The sequence below is a fragment of the Epinephelus fuscoguttatus genome, linkage group LG7, assembly GCF_011397635.1.
Source record: "Epinephelus fuscoguttatus linkage group LG7, E.fuscoguttatus.final_Chr_v1".
NCBI lineage: Eukaryota > Metazoa > Chordata > Actinopteri > Perciformes > Serranidae > Epinephelus > Epinephelus fuscoguttatus.
In genome coordinates this window covers 12,716,476-12,734,756 of record NC_064758.1, presented here as the reverse complement: position 1 = coordinate 12,734,756, position 18,281 = coordinate 12,716,476, and positions in this window count along the sequence as shown.

Genomic DNA, 18,281 nt, shown 5'->3' with positions numbered 1-18,281 from the left:
CAGAATAATCCAGATACAAACTTTTCAAGTTTGCCAAATCCAGATAACCAATGCTCTAAATGGGACTACATATCACAGTGTAAACTGCTAGCTGTGTATAGGATAACATCCAGCATCCAGTCACTTAAAGCGTTTTCATTCAAAGAGACAGAAAACAGCATGGTGAACACACACACACACACACACACACACACACACACACACACACACACACACACACACACCATTTATGCTGTGGTAACCCTTTCACCTTGCCAGCTCATAAAACAAGCTGACATAAATAAATTCACCAGCGTGGTTTCAAGTCTGCCAACAAACATATTGCAGTTACCACCACTTGCCATAGGTGTCCCCAAAGAGAATGAAATGGTAATGGTTGAGACTGTAACTTCAAATATTTTTAGTTTAATGTTGACAGCTATTTGGGGGATTATTTTATGTGGACATCCTATTAAAAAGTTCTGAACAACACATACTGAAGGTTTGATCCAGACGAAAACCGTATCATGCAATCGAATCTGATTTTAGAATCCTGTTTTTCTTTTGAGCAAGCCATTAGGTTGCTGATCTGATTACAACTGGACCCTGGGAACCATGAATGTCTACATCAAATTTTGCTGCCAATCCACCTGTGAGACACAATACATGAAAACTGACCTGTGATGGTAGAGGAAAAGTCAAGGAATCACCAAAGTCAGTATAGTTCATCCTCTGAGCCCTGTTGATCAGAAGTAGTCTTATCAGATTTCAGCTATCTGATCATGTCAAATATTGAAAATGGGTTGTTCAAAAGCAAAGAAAGGGTTCTGAAATCAGACGAAATAACATAATCCAGTCTTGGTTTTGATCTGGTTCAAACCTTCAGCTTGTGTTGTTTTTAGGTAGACTGGGATACCTTTGATAAAAAAAAGTGTATTCAAGAAACTTTTAAAATGGTCAAATATATATACATTCATTTATATTTATCATTTTATATTTAACCATTACAGTGATAAAGGAGATCAAGTAGCAATTAGGCCACCTATTAGGCCTTTCTGTACATTTAAGTTAAAAAAAAAAAAAAATCCCCATAAAATAAAACCCAAATACATTGATACAAATGCATCTCCCATGTGGTTTTCTGTCTGCTCAAATAAAAACACCTAAAGTGACTATGTGCTGTCTGTTCTATCTCTTGATCTATACATAGCTAGTAGTTTACCTTGTGTCCCATTTAGAGCACTTATTATCTGAATTTGGTAAACTTTTGTAAAGGTAAAGTTTGTATATGGATCAGGGTGATCCAGTCCAATGCTGCTTTAAAAATGACACAAAAGTAAACTGGATTAGCTGTCCTGGGTAGCAAAACACAGTATTCTCAAATCTGGATTATTCTGACCCAGATTAAACGTTTTGAACAACTGGCTATTGGCAAACACAACAGAATATCTTCGACTGTAAAATTACAGCTCTGTAGCCGAGTGCATTACAGTGCTCACTTCCTGTGTGTTCTGTATTCGGCAGACCTTTTTCCTTCAGGGCCAGATGTTGCCTGAACTATTGAAGCCTTCATTCTCTGTCCATTAAAAGCTCTGTTACTCACTCTGGGGAGAAACGCATCTGCCCTCAAGCTAGTGCATTCATGGAAAACTAGGCCAAGACACTGGTCTGTGAGAGAGTGCACGTTAACATACAAAGACTGTTGTATATGATGACCACTATGGGGCCCAAATTTGGTCTTCAAGCAAGTTGGTTTTGAGTTTGACAAAATAAACAGGCAGCAGAGATCGTAGAGGATCCAAAGCACATCCTTTCATAAGTCCTTGACAGTTCATTCAGAAATCTAGTTAATAATGCATAAGCTATATTCTTTATGTCGTATCTTCTGGCCGAGCTGTTCGCCCTGAACACGCGTAGCACATCTGGGTGCTGTCTAAACAAACATGTATTTTTGCCCTCTACTTTCACAGCACTGAGACTATCTTTCTTCATCCCGAGGCCTCCTGTCATCTGCTAGCAGCAGCAGGGGAGTTGACAAGCTTTGTGTGTGTGTGTGTGTGTGTGTGTGTGTGTGTACTTTCACATGTACATGTAGGGTGTGGGGATTTATGTGTGCCAGTGTTGAGCCTGAGCGTGCGTGTGTGTGTGTATGTGTGTGTGTGTGTGTGTGCTAAAATTGGCAGAGTGAGAGCAAAAAGGTACAGCGTGGCTGCTGAAGTGAGGACATGTCAGTGGAAGAAAATAGACTTGTACACAGCGAGGGGACGCCTCCTGAGGAATGAGAGGTGTTTTCAGAGAGACAGCGAGAGAAAAGAAAACAGGATGTGGGAGCTTTGTGTGTGAACGTTTGCATGAGTGCGTTCAAAGACAGGCGGTGCCAGCTGATTTGAGGACATGTCAGCCTCATGCAGCTCATGAGAGGAAGAGGTGCATATGTGTGTTTGTCCACATGTGAGATTCCCCTCGTTACCTCATTATATCAATCATTTATTACACATTTCTAGATCTTGCATACTGTGTATTTCACGCTCAGTATTTGCATGCATGTTTCCAATTCAGCAGACAGTGCTGCGTGGTTGTTCACATGAGCTTGTCTTAGGTCGCCATCTGTTGGTATATCAGTGAACTGCAATGTGTAAAGGAAAAAGTCCACAGTTGTTTCCCAATAATGATCCATGTGAGATGCTAACTGTCCACAGTGCAGTTATATGGAGCTACATTAGGGTCAAATGTTTTGTACTTCAAAAAATAAAATTTGAAACTGAAAATTCATGTGTTGATCTTGAATTTTGAAAAATACAACAATGTATTCAAAATAAAAATAAGTGTATGAAACGTTTTTTTCAGGTTAAATATAATTTTGATTCACTTTGGTAATTCTTTTGAATGAATAATTTATTTTCACTTTTCACTTCCATATATATTTTAACATTTGAGGTCTTATTTTTTTCAGTTGCATGTTTTATCTTTTCAGATTCAAATCTTATTTTTTCACTTTCAGATCTTTTTTTTTCAGTTTCAAATCTGTTTTTTGAGTTTCAGACTTTTGACCCTGATGTGGCGTGGGGGGCGTGGCATCAACTGAGAGGGGTGTGGAATCATGAGTGACAGTGCCTTCAGGGAACGTAGGAACTAAAAAAATTCTGACTCAACACTTACATACAGCATATTCACGTGACTGGCAGTGTAAAAATTGATGCCAGTGACAAACTTCCATTTAGAAATCTGTTTTAGACAGTACTGAGCACCAATTGCGGTATAAGAGCGATAAATTATGCCAGATTTTGCAGATCAACAGCCGCATTTTAAGTGCTGATATGTCTCATTTCCACATAGCACTGTGAACGCAGCGTAGTGTCCATTTTGCTTGCGATGATGGCGTCTGGTCGGTCAGGTCAATCTGCTGGAGCCCAAGCATCCAGCACACAGGTGAGAAATGTTAACTAAGTTTTGGGAAATCATAACAAGTATTAAAGGCGCTGTATGTAAGAATGTGGCCAAAACGGTTACTGCACTCAAATTCAAAATACTGCCGCGAGTCGTGTCCGCCCCCCCTCCCCTACAGATTCGAGGTTGCTGGAGAGCGGCACGCTGGAGACTGATTTGTCTGAAGATCAAGGATGTGTCGCTGCGTCCTTGATCTTCGGTTTTCCAGCGGACCGTTCGAGCAAGTCCGGCTTCTCTGCTGCTAACACTGCTGCCGGGATACAGCTGAGGAGACTGCTAATGCTATGTACTGGGACACTGCTAATGCTGCTTGCTGTGCTGCTGTAGCTCAGTCGTAACTGTAACTGATGCTGAGACTCTACTGACTGCGTTACTGGTAGACGGTGGTGGGTGGCGCAACAGGCCAAAACACAAATTCAAAACATAAACATGATTTGCGGACCGTAAAATATTTTTTTAAATGTGAATATTCTGGCTGTACTATTGTTGTCGGTGAGATCGGTATGTTATATGAACATTATTCCTTAGTCTCTGTGACATATTAGGAGGATTTTACGACTATTTGCTTTAGATTTCTTACATATAGCTTCTTTAAGGTGTCGTTTTTGTGACAACATACTTTTTCACAGCTCCATCATCACGGCCCTGTTGATGCTTCCACATCCAGACGTGTCCCCTGGATGAAACCTTTGAGCTTGGGGAAAAGGAAACAATCCTAAAACACCTCCCTACTCATCTGGTGCCACAAAAATCACCTGGAGCCAGGTCAAAAAATTTTTGCCTCCAATTTCACAATCACAGTCTAAGTTCGGGCTCTGTTGGAAGTGGTAGAGGGAAAAAGGGGAGAGCTTCTTCTTTGTCTTCATTTAGGTTTTATGGCAGGTGGCAATCAGCATTAAGGTACATTACCACCACCTACTATGTGGGAGTTGGGACCAGAGTTATTTATCCAAAATGTTCTCTTCTTTAGGGCATCCTCTAGCTGTTCTCACTGCGCCTGCCTCTTGTATTGCATACAAGTGTCATCCTGTATTGCCAGTGTCCCAACTGTGGAGAAGAGCTTCAGCTGGTGGTTTAAAAATCTTCTTGCACTGGTCCAATCTGGTGACAGCAATGTCTTCAAACAGCCCAATCAGCAAACACCACCTGCTTTGTAATGTCTAATCACACTCAACCACATGCACACACTCTGAGGGGAGAAGAGAGAACACTTGACAGATTACTGCACACTAGTACAAGCACATCAATACCAAAAACTAATGACCTGGGTCATAACACAGGCGAAAGTCCTGCACTCAAAATCCTACTTAAGTAAAAGTACAAGCACCAAGCATCAAAATATACTTAAATTACCAAGGTACAAGCAGGGGTGTGATGTAACAATAATAATCACAGTATTAATCACAGTTGTGAGTGACTCAACTTGCCACCTCAGAAATACACTTGTGCACCTGTGTTCACATGTTAGAACACACACTATGAACACGTTAAAATACAAATGCTGTCGTCTGTTATATAGGTCCTTAAGAAGGCAAACCAATATCTGTCTTGTGAAATAGTCAGTAGCAATCTACAACAAAATGATATGTTATTCATTCATCTTCTAACCGCTTCATCCTCTTGAGGGTCGCGGGGGGGCTGGAGCCTATCCCAGCTACATCGGGCGAGAGGCAGGGTACACCCTGGACAGGTCGCCAGACTATCGCAGGGCTGACACATAGAGAGAAACAACCATTCACGCTCACATTCACACCTATGGACAATTTAGAGTCTCCAATTAACCTAGTCCCCAATCTGCATGTCTTTGGACTGTGGAGAGAGCCGGAGTGCCCGGAGAGAACCCACGCTGACACGGGGAGAACATGCAAACTCCGCACAGAAGGGCTCCCACGCCCGGGATCGAACCGGCAACCCTCTTGCTGTGAGGCGAGAGTGCTAACCACCACACCACCATGCCGCCCTAAATGATATGTTAGTTTTACATAAACTAAATAAACTATAAATTAACTATTTTAAAAATCCATTTAAAGAATTTTTTTTTGTTATTTTTATCACATAAAGATTTGCAGTTATGATTGGTAATATGTATGTTGACATTGTTCAGCATCAAGTCTGTGTTTGATCATGTGACAATACTATTAAATATACGATAGCTGTTTCAACGCTCTCTTTATCAGTCAGTGGGAGGGAGTACTTGCCTTGACAGACAAACTTGTTGACAATCAAAAAACAAACGAACATAGTACCACTGCAAAAGCTCAGCAATGTATTGCTGTGGATGCCAGAACTTTGGTATTCCTATGCATAAGTGCAATTGCTGCACACACTGTATTACACAGCCACTGTATTAATCTCTGCTGTCTGCTGTGGTGCTGAGAAAGATAATAAAAACATGTTTAAGAAACTTGAATTATACTTTTCTGAACACCAGGATGTGTTGCAAAATTCTTCAACAAAAAACAGAGAATTAATATTATGCAGATGTTTATGTTTTGGAGCCAGCCTCAGGTGGTCATTTGATGAACTCCAGTTTTTGGTATTTTGGCATTGGCTTCATTTTCAGCCTCGGAGGTTGCCACTTGGTTTCCATTAGCTTTGAATGAGCCCCTTAGACGGATATACTCTCTCTTAAAAGCCAGACTCCATTGACAAAAACAGTAATTTTACCTTGCTGGTCTACCGCTGCCTGGATCTGCTAGTTTGTTTGTGTTATTTTGTGACTTTGCCATATCTGAACTAACCCTTTAAAACACCAAAGTCACACAATAACACAAGCAAACTTTTGATCAAGGTAGTGGTGGACCAGTAGTGAGGTAAAATTTCTGTTTTTGGAAAACAAGGCTGGCTTTTTACTTTCAGTTCAGTTCCACATCAGAAAGGAAAGTATTGAGAATACGACTGGATGAATGAAACTTATGATTATACTGCATGAGTTGTGTGAGAATTTGAAAATGGATGTTCTAGTTTGTCTGTTGTTAAACATGGACCCCTATGACTTCAGTTCATCAAGGATTTTCTTTGTTTTTTGATTCTTCTTTCACTGTGGAGGCATGCCAGAAAATCAAAGTTTAATTCACAAATTCAACATAACATGGAGTGAGTAACTGATATAAAAATGATCACGTGGAGGGTGAAGTATTCCTTTATCCCCTGCTAGTAGGGAGGAGGGACAAATAGTTTGTGGGTTTAATTATGTTGAGGTGATTAATCTTCACAGTCACTCACACTACTTTAAAACTGCCTGTACTTTAACATCAAAACATGGCTTTCCTATAGCCACAATAAACCATAAACTTAAACTAGTAAACTGATTTGCATAAAGGAATGGACAGTTTTAGATTCCTGCACACTGCTATGGTAAAAATGCTTGCTTTGATATGTTCATGCTTACTGTCTTGTATTTAAATGTGTTTTCCTGTTCATGATTGTCCTGCCGTATGAGAAGATACACATGAATGTGTTAACAAAACATTTTAAATGCCAATATTTAAGGTCAAAACAATTTCCATACAAAACAGTTGAGTTGCAATGTCATGTACTGAACACTAGAAGGAAGCATTTAATCAAACCTGGTACAGTTATAGTACACACTGCTCTTCATTGCTATTGACTCTTCCCCCTTTATACAGCCACAACCATCGTGTTATGACTCGCTGCTCTTCATAATCATTCACAGTTGTTCTCATAACTCTACGCCTGAAAGCTAATGGACTCAAATCATTTACAAAGCATTATTTTCCAGCAATCATTAAATTACCAAGATTTGCTGTGTCAGTGTTTTGACTTCTTTGTTTGCAGTGAAGAATGCTGACATGTGGACCACACTGTGAAGCAAGATCATCAAAATTCACATCACACTCTGACCCCTCAACCCTGAAACAATAACTGAGAATCAACCATGAGTATATTGCCTCCTTTGTGGCTTAGACTGAGATGGTTGTCTCACAGCTTCAATATTTATTTTACGCTCTGTTTCAGATGGTTTATTGAAGTCAAAGTGTGGTGAGCTGTTGTTCCAGTTGTCTCTTCTGCAGAATGCTGGTCCAGCTGATCACAGGCTGCATATTGGCAGCGGCTGTGCTGAGTTTGGGCCATTCGGACACAAGCCTTGTGAATCAAATATGCTGTCACATCATCAAAGATATTTCAGACTGTGACTTGAGCCGGGAATTGGAAATGGTAACATGTTGCAAGGCTAGACACATTCAGAAACACAGTCATCATCTACCCTTTCAGACGAAACATTTTTGAGGAGCACCACATGGTTCATTTTGGGGCTTCTGCCATTATTCCTGGATATGCACTCAGGGACTTCTTTTGACTTTCATTACTTTTTAGATTCTACAGCAACTTTCATCACTTCCCCAGCTCCCTTTAGACTGAGTCACACAGTCATATATTATGTGTTTCTGCTTGCTTTGCTGTAATCAGTTTGTGCTTGTGTAGGGATCAGCTTGTGTGTAGTAAGGAGATTTGTACGTTTGAACCATGAAGTACCTCATTTAGCATATTCAGACTGGCTTATCACATCCTAATCAGTGAGACTTGTGAATGTGGCAGGACCAAGACATGCCGCTGTTTACAAGAGTGCTATATGCAGGTCTGTATAGTCTGAAAAATCTGTAAAGTATTTACATAAAACACTTATTATCTATTACAATTATATTGCATAGAGATATGGTAAAAAGGAAACATATGCAAACCCTGTATCCTACAAATGAGAGCCATTTGAATACAAGCTTTTCTTCAGGCTACTTGGGCTTCATAAAAATAAACATAAACATAAACATAAACATTGCATTATGTATAATCTATAATATATAAATATTCAGCCCATTCTCATTCTGAACTCATCAAAACCTCCACATTGTCAGTGGTTTTGGTGTAAGAGACTGACATGGAGAGGCACGTTTTGATATACACCATGTGCGTCAGTTTCACAGACAGCAGGCGAACAATCCAGCTTGTCAAATACCACCTCTTTGTCAGTGGACGCTGGCCTCAGACACAGATGCAGAAAGAGACCCTTCACTGACGTATGGTACGCCCCGGTCAGCAAAAGTTGTAACACTGCTCTCAAGTAATAAAAAGAGTGACAAGGTCCCTATAGGGCAGGTGGGAGGAGTGGTTGATGGGTTCAACAAACTGCGGACTTTCACCCAGGAGCCAGCTGTTTGGTTTCTGTGAGAATGTTAAGCCAAACCATCTTTTTTTCTTAACCTAATCATGTGCTTTTGTTGCATTAACCTAAGGAGAACAACATAAAAACAAAGTGTTATGAAGTGATGCTTATGTTGTAAGTTTATTTTGAAAATGATTTTATGCATCTAACAAGCAGATACTGTGCATTTCCTGTGGAAACAGAAGTGTATTTTGAAAAGACACAATGCAAGTAACAAGCTTAAAGCCCCATTATGTAGAAATCCAGTTCTGTGTGCTTTAGCGGCCACTAAAGGCCACTAGAACAAGTACAAGCGCAACACCACTGTTGTAAAACACACAGAGCGCTGTTGCCGGCTGAGACATCACCTCCCACTCAGAAACACAGTGTATTTGTTTGCAACCTGAGACTTACGAAGCTCTAAATACAAAGAGGAGCAATGTCGACCGACAAGGTACAGTAATATTACCAGATTTTGGCACAAATATGGATTTCCTAGCATTTTTAGCCTGTTATTAGCATAATGTTTGCATGTGGAGCATGTTAGTATGTAAACAAAATGTTGGCTTGATGTCTGAATGGGGTTATGGTTGAAACAATAACGTTTTGGTAACTATATATAGTGACTGTGACTACACAGGATAACAGAGCCAACAAAAACAATGTGTGACAAATTATAAAAGGCATGAAAACGAGCATATAACTCACCTCTCAATCAGCAACATAGCCATCTCGGCGTCGGACTTGCAGCCCTCTTTTTCCATTAGCTCTCTCCAACGTGAAAAAGCCGGTCCTATATTAACTCTGGTTTTGTTCCGTGCTCAGTCACTCTCTCTTTTTTTATTCCTGGCCTTCTCCGACATCGTCCTCTTGCGTCTCTTAGCCTCAGCTATCTTTCTAAACACTAACTAGCCGGGCTAGCCGGCTTTTCTTTATCCAAAAGCTCCATGTGTGCCATAAAGCAGAACGTACTTCTCACGAGAGAGCCGCGTCCCGGTGCCAAAAGTTACATAGTCTAAATGCAGGCCACCGGGGCCGCTCTGTGGGAATGGGAGAGGTGCCATTCTCTCTGTAATAATCCAGCACACCAATAGATAGACTTTGAAACTAATATTTTAAGGTGAAAATACTACATAGTAACTGAAATGCGATCTGTGAACATCTTAACCAGATGCTGCAGGGTACATAGCATGTCATATGTTGACATATATGTCCACTGATAAAGCAGCAGTATTTGATGAGTTGGGAGAGCGTGTTGAAATTATTTAGAAATTTTAACATATAAAAAAATGACATGCTACCGAAACACTTCAAATTGGTCTGCAAAGAGAGAGCATGTATTACAAGGAAAATGTGTAACATCATTTGGGTCTAGACTGAAAAATCACTACAACTGTCAGATGGGTGGCCAGTTTGTATAGATATTTATGGTCCCCAGATTGTGTATCTTTCTGGCTTGGTGATCCCCTGACTTTTACTTTAATGCTACCATGATGTTTACATTAATAGTAAAAGTGAAATGTCTCCAGAAATATTGGATCAATTGCCATGAAATTTTGTCCAGATTGCCACATTCCGCTCAGGATGAATTGTAATAACTTTGGTGAGCCCTTGACTTTTCATCTGGTACCACCACTGGGTCAAAATTTGAATTTGTCCAACACTTAGTTTAGGTCACATTGATTAAACTACAAAAGTAATGAGACTCTTATCAGCCTCAGCTGTACTTTGTGTGCTAAGTAACTCAACTAAGATGGTGTACACTGTAAACGTTATATCTGTTAAACGTCAGCATGTTAGCATTGTGACTGTGAGCACAATAAGTTGCTAAATTTAGCATTTGGTTCAATTTACCACTGTCTCTAAGTAAAGCCTCACAGAACTGTTAGCATTGCTGTGTGACTCTCAGATTTAGTCTTTCTTCTGGCCCTCTAATTTTAAATAATACTCACACAATGTTATAGACGCTTACATAAATATTGGTGGTATATCCCAAAATGCTTTGTGGACATGATTAATCAATTTAATTTGTTACTCTGTTCATGATATGTATAACATACAAGTGTGCAGAAGTGTATCAATAAGTGCATGCATGTATGCGTATATATTTAAATATTTGTTCATGAATTGTTCAATTTTTGGTTCTGTACGCCATAGAGGAAATTTATCTTAGTACAACTAAGGTACACACAAAACCATAACACAATACACAACTAAAAACATATACAGTAGACAAGATACAATAGTGAAAATGGGCAGGAAGCCTAAAAAGTTCTATAAATAATAAGAAGCACATCCTATAAAAGAATAAGCGTTCCCTGATTCAGCTATTATGTGTTTATTTATCATTTTTATGATTGTATTATTGGTATTATTTTTATTATAATTCAGTATTTTAACCAAAATAAATATTAATTCATCCATAAATAATAGTTATTCGGCCTATTAAACACACATTTAAAGCACTTACAGGCCTGTTACTGAGTCAAAATGTGGTATACATTTTACTATATATTATTTTTATTTATCTAGGTTGGGACAGATTGTTCACAAATATTTCTTGCTTTTACTCGACAAATAATGGGGGCCAAAACTTTCTGATTACCTTGACTCAGTATTTATTACCGCTTCTCCCTGAGAGGGTTTCAGAGCGCAGTGACCTCAGGTGGGACAGCAGATGAAATGAGGAATGAAAAAGGAAGTGAAAATATGTGAAGAACATCAACAAATTAGAAATCTTTTTTCTTTTTTGCTGGAGGCTCTCATGATTTGTCTGGCGTCTGCTTTGCTCTGCAGTGAAATGGAAACTAAACAGGATTTCTCCTCCTTGAATAATTAGCTGCCACTCCACACACGGACACACAAACGCACACTCTGCTGACCGCTTTATCGTCTGACCACTTTATTTATAGATCATCCCGAGACGGGAGAGTGGAAAATGGCTAAATAACAAGCCTTTCTTCTATATCTTCTCGGTCTTCTCTTTCATTCTCGCTCTCTCTTGCACGCACACATTTTCTTTATCCAGCTCCTGTTCTGCGTCTATCCTCCCTCCATTTCTGGCTCACTCCTCATTTCTCTCGCTGCTATTCTTCTCAGCCCATGAAAAATTTCAATTTCTGCCTGATCAGCTGCAAAATTGAGTAGATCTGCACGCACACACACAGACACATAGCTGCGTATAACGTCTATTTGTCATTATTGTTGTGTGACAAGGCCAAGGAAGAACTGAGACAGTCACGGTCACTGTCCATCACCTCTGAACCAGCTTAGGGATGAATCTGCTTTAAACGCATAAAGATTAAACCTGTGTTTTACAAGAGATGGAGCTGCATCACCTTTAGTCTATACTAAATGTTAACATTGCCTTTGAATGCCTTCTTCCTATTGTTCTTGTAACATATTTACACACTCCTCTTCTCTTTTGTCTGATTCTCGAAGACCTTTGCAGCTTTGTTTTCCAAAAATACAATATTTCAAAACACAGCTATTTTTGCAGAAGCTTTGAAATGTAATTCTGGTGATTAGGTCACAGTGGGAGGCTTTAAAGAGTGTGTCATGATGCTTTCAAGAGAGTTGATTAATAGGAAATTACAGAGGAGCCCCTCCAGATTTAGAAGCGCAGACATCTCATCAAAAGATGACAGCTTGTTTCTTCTGTTAAGCTAATTGACCATGGGCGTGTGAGCCCGACTGTTCGATTACCTGCTCCGCTGAATATATGCAGTATATGATGTAACCGCCCATGTCTGCTGTTACAAGGTGAGCGATAAGTACAGCCTGGGTGGGTGTTAGACACGAATGGGGTAAGAAGGAGAGCATGTGTTAGGGTGGGATGGTGTTTCCTGTACAGGGTTTCCACAGGTGAATTTTAAGTGAGTGTAGGCTTTTACTGCTTCGGTTTCTAGGTGTGCAATAAGTCAGGCTGTTGTTCCCAGGCTTATTTCATATATCCACTGGAAATGTGCTGTGCAAAGGTTCATTGCCATAGCCAGATTAAACTGCCCCGGGGTAAAAAATAGCAGTAAGGCCCCTTGTGACCCCTGATCTCCACCCGGCACTCTTTATTTATTGCTCTGTCACTTCCAACTTCCCATTAAGTACATACAGTGCGCACAGCAGATTATACTCTTCATGGCAGATTCATCGTATGTCCACAGATACAGACACCAACCAGTACACCTAAAATAGATTAAAAACCCAGCTTTGTTAACATGTAATGATTTCATTAAAGGTCCAGTGTGTAGGATTTAGGGGGGTATCATATAATGAGTATGCTTTCTTTAGTGTATAATCACCTGATTATAAGAATCGTTGTGTTTTCGTCAACTTAGAATGAGTTACTCATATCTGCATAGGGAGCAGGTCCTCATTTATGAAGACTGCCATGTTGCACCACCATGTTTCTACAGTAGCCTAGAATGGACAAACCAAACACTGGCTCCAGATCGGGCCATTTGCATTTTTGACTTTTTGCACTTTTGCATTTTTTGCATTTTCACATCTGCAACAAGCAACATTCGAGTGACACTGGCTTGTAAACATGAAACTGCTTTATTCAGTGTTTTTGTCACAGTTTTGCATTTCTGGTCACCTCGGGTCTCATTTATAAAACAACACATAGGATCCATATTAAAAATGTACATAAAGCCAAAAGCCAAAAACGGCATCCACCAAAAAATAAACAACAATTTATACAATCAGGGTTCCACCTCACCATCTGCGCCGCCAATTCTCGTCTCCAAAATGTTCGTAAGCATGGGTCAGATTTTCTTCCATCAAGTCTTTTTTATAGATAGCAACTTTTGCGCGGGGCCTTGTTTTCTGTTCTTTTCTGCATGAACAGTCATTCAGCCCTCAGTCAGTAATTTTCCACTCATCCCACCTCTACACCACTCCTACTTGCCAACCAGTCACCTGTCTATACCTTTCCTGCCTCTGCCTGTCCACCACGCCCACCTCATCAAGTCAACTCAGTTCACCTGTTCCTCATTACTCTCAGCCAGTACACCTCAGCCTCTCTGTGACTCATTGCCAGATTGTTGTTTGCCACTCATGTTAGACTGTCCAGCACTTTAATCCAGACTGATATCCAGTTGCCAACCCTGCTTGCCTCTGACCTGCCTGCTTTGTTTGATTCCCGGTAAACACCTCAGCCCTCTGTCCCTGACCACAAGACCTGCTTCTGTGTCCTTTGTTCCTGTTTGCCTGTGGCTTCTTGGCTTTTTCATCCTACAGCGTGAATGTTCCAGTCTGCTTACCCGTGGTTTTCTGTGGCCCAGAGATTTGCACCATGTCACCAAATTCGCCATTGTGCATGCGTCCTTAATACTCACCTGCTGGCTTCTCGACACTCTGCCAGGCCTCAAACTGCCTTCTGTTTTGACTGTGTATTTTCCTGGTTCTGGATTTTCTGCCTTCCTGCCTGCTCCTCCACAGTGCAGTTGCCTGCTGTTAAACTGAACTGTTTGTTGCTGGGCTAGTGCCCCTGCTCACTCGCCTGCCTTTTGGCTTGGTTCTGCCAAACCAGTTGCGCTGCCAAAGACTTTGTGGAGAGACTTTGCTGGAGTGTTGAACTGTGTTGTGTGCTGTTAATTTGGCCTGCTCTGTACCTGCTGACCTGGCACAGTAAAAGTCATGACAAGCTGTTCCTGATTGTCAGTGTGTTGCAACTGGGTCCAAACACCACAGTTTTTAACGATTTAAATCACCAGTTCCGTTTGTTTTGGAAAGGGGTAGACCTCTGCATATGATTCAGCTCATGGTAAATAACCCCCGAAATGAAAAAGGAGAGCACAGGCAGCATGTAGTGGGTGTGTCGCTGTTTCTGAGATGCCAAACAAGGCCAGAGACACATTGATTTCTAATGTGAAACTGTTTTATTCAGTGTTTTTACTGATTTTAATCACATGGTCCATTTGTTTTGGAGAAGAAGAGCCCTCTTGGCTTATGGTAAAAACCTTCTGAACAATGAACACTGAAGGAATTCTAGCCAGGAGAAGTTTCATTTGGTTGCAATCGGAAATTCTGATGCCACTAAATCCTTCAAAATCTTACATGTTTCACCTTTAAACCAACCATATCATCAGAAAAGAACACTGACACTGGGTTATTACGGGGAAAAATGTGGTTGTTGACAATAAACTATGGTTATAGTTAGGAGATGGTCGAAGATCCATTTAATAAAATGTAAAAGGTAACTGAAGGTCTATAACAGGATGCAAACTCTTGCATGAAACTCAGCCACACTGCAGAAGCTTTGATTCAGTCAGGAACACTCCACCCTGGCTCCACACATAAGCTGCCTCCTTGATTAGCAATATATTCTCATTCCAGACTCATCACATATTGATGTTTGGTCATGGACCTTCAATGTCTACATACAACTTGAAAGGTACCCTGGGTGCATTGGTTGTTGACGATCTGGGAAACCATGTCAAGTTCTGCCTGTTACATGCATTGTCTTCTTTCCAAATTTTTTTTTTTCCTCCAACAACTGACGCACATGGTTGGGTTTAGGCAACAAAAGCACATGGTTAGGTTTAGGACAAAAGTACAGGGTTTGGCTTTATAATCTCACACGATGCGAACACCACTCTCCCAGGTGAAAGTTGGTGTTTGTTGGACCCATCCGACACCACTCCCACCTGCCCTACTCGAACTTTTGCTGTTTTCCCCTGACACAGCAGAGCACTGTTAGACAATAAAGGTGACTGGCCGACGTTAAGGGACAGCTATTTTCGTCAGTGTCTGATGCCACAAGTCACTGCCCAAGTGCTGGATTTCGACAACTTTGGAGTGAGACTGGGATTAGATACGCAGCATGCTAAACCAAAACATGGAGCGCAATGCAGAAAACTGCCACAGGTATACAACAATGGGCTCAAAGCAAGAGATCAACACAATTTTGACCTTTGAGCTATGTTAGGATTCTGAATTAGAGAGGTGGAGGCTGGGTGGTGGAGGAAAGGCTTTGCCCCTTGCAGCAGTGTGTGCCTGTTTTAGCAAGGGTCCATGAGTAGGAGGCCATATTTAAATGGACCACCCTGCTGTGAGAATGGGCTGTGATTGGTGTGTGACTGATTAGAGACAATGATTTAGTCAGCTGATTAAAGCCGGCCGTATGACTTCAGTGTCCTTTATGAACTACCACGATGCTACCCTAACTTTCAGATAGAGGTACAATGAAGGCGTGAACATTTCCAGGCACCTTATTGTTAGCTCCACTAGATTTGTCCTAAATTTAGCCATAATTATGTCTATTTTGCAAGTGTTGGTGGTGTTTTTTGTGGCTGGTGTTGGACGGTGATGGCATGTGGTTGTGAGTCACCCGATGGGATGTGGAAATCAACCCACCAGTCTGTAGCTCTCCTCCTGCCAACTTCTGCTAGCTAGCCAGGTTGAGGTTTTCAAATGTAAACATCAGTAAATGTCCAGGAAAAGATGGAGAAGATGGGCACCAACTGAACTAGCATCCTGCTAGCCATTGTACAGGTGTGGGATAATGAACTGGACAATCTCTGTGCAGCATCAGTTTCCAAAATGATATCAGTAACTTATATTATATTATATATTATTTCATATTATTTATAAAAAATAAGCCTGGCTAAATCCTGGACAGTGTTATTCAACCATATGACTCTTCTTCTATGGCGATCTGACAGAGCAGAGGACTCTGGCCAAAGAAGGGGGTGAGTCATGGGCTTTATGGTGAGTAAAGACTGTAGTGGCAATGGGAATGATAGCCTTGTCCTGAATCATTGCCAAACGCCGTTCAGAGGCGGCTACAGTGACCATCTTGATGAGGTCAAGATATGAAAACAAACTATGACTATTACACAAGCTCCCAGTGATGCAAGAGATGGAGCCAATCAGAGTCTGGAGCCTGTTCCAAGACACCCCCATCATCACCAATAAAATCAATTAATTCACTGAGAAGCAGAAGCATCAGAACCACAGTTAAATCATTCCACAACAAGGATTACCAGAACCATCAGGAAACATGGAAAATTATAAAGCAGCAGCCAACAATGTAAGAAGAGGCAGAAAAGGTCTAAATTAAAATGCACAGGTTGAAGAAGCTGACAGGATCACTTTTCACTTGAGATGTACCACGTATGATTTGATGTGACAAATAAAGTGCACTACTTCCTGTTTTGTTATTCATCACTGACAGTGGGCATAAATCACAAGGTGCAGAACATATGGATGTATTTCACTGGGACACCTAGCTGCATTAAACACAACTTGTAAATATGCACCAATATAAATGAAAAGAATAAAGATCTCAAAAAAAGTAAATCCTGACACAGTGTCTGGAAGTAAGACAAAGCCTAATTCTGTCTTCTATAAATTACTTTAAAATGCTACAACAGCAAATTGTTTTTTAAGAGAAATGTATTGCCAAAATATCTACTCTCGCAATACAGTCTGCTCATAACAACTATTATTAATGTTTCTTGTGGTTATGTTTAGGCAATCACAGCACTTGGTTACAATTAAGAAAAGATCATGGGCTTCAACAGTGGCTGAAACAATGATCTTCCCCTGACCTTAACCAAAGTCCTTCTGATGCCTAAGCCTAGAGGCACATTTTGAAGTCAGGATGTGAACCCTGGTCTCTTACGTACTTTTGTGATACTGAATCATAGCTCTTTCTTCAATCAAAGTCATGTTGCCTCTGAACCTAATCGGGGGACGGGACACAAAACACAAGACATGCCGCCAGAACTTTCCCCAGAACATTGGTGTTTGGAACCATGTGAACTCTGAATCATTTTTAGGTACATCCTCACAATGTTTCTTTTCCTGAACCTAACGGGTCCATGCCATTGGTTCAACAGCCCATTGGTTCGACATCCCATTAGTCCGACTGTCCGTATGGTGCGCCGCGACTGGCTTGAGGCGGAGCAGGCTCACGGCTTATGTGTTTGCCACTTTCTTTTTCATTTTAACCCACACCATGATCTTTTCCTGACCCTAACCAAGTGGTTTTTGCGCCTAAACCTAACCAGACCTTAACCACAGGGCATCATGATGATTTCGGAACGGACTTCGGAACAATGGGTTTAATATGGTCGGAACAATGGGATGTCGAACCAATGGGCTGTCGAACCAATGGGCAGTTCCCAACCTAACCACAGTAACTTTACTTGCATAAACCAAACCTCCATAACTTTAGGTTAAATATGTTATGTCATTTGTGGGGTACAAACGTGTAAGATATCCTATGAACAAATCTTTGTGTGCATTTTCGTAGGATATCCCATGTATGAGGATATGTTGCTGTGGTGCATGGGGTGTGGCATAAACAATAGCAACTCCCACCTGTGGATTTATCATCTAATACATTTGAAATTCTGTTGAAGCAATAAGAACTGCTCACATGTTGTAGGCTGACTTTATATATGTTTGCCTGATTGTCTCTGCTCTCTTTGACTCTGATAAAGACACAGTGGTGTTGAAACGTATGTTTGCGCTATTAAAAGCTGTAAACTGATCAGTGTACTCCAGTACTTTATTTTCCCTTTGAAACATTTCCCCCATTTGCAAAACCATCTTGTGATGGGATCACTCCAGCCGTGATACAGTGATCCAACTTGAAACAAATGTGGGCCAGGGGTGTAAAGTGAAGGGTCGATTGGTCCCTTCCCTGCTTCCTACCTCCCTACTTTCAGGCCACTTGCTCAAAACA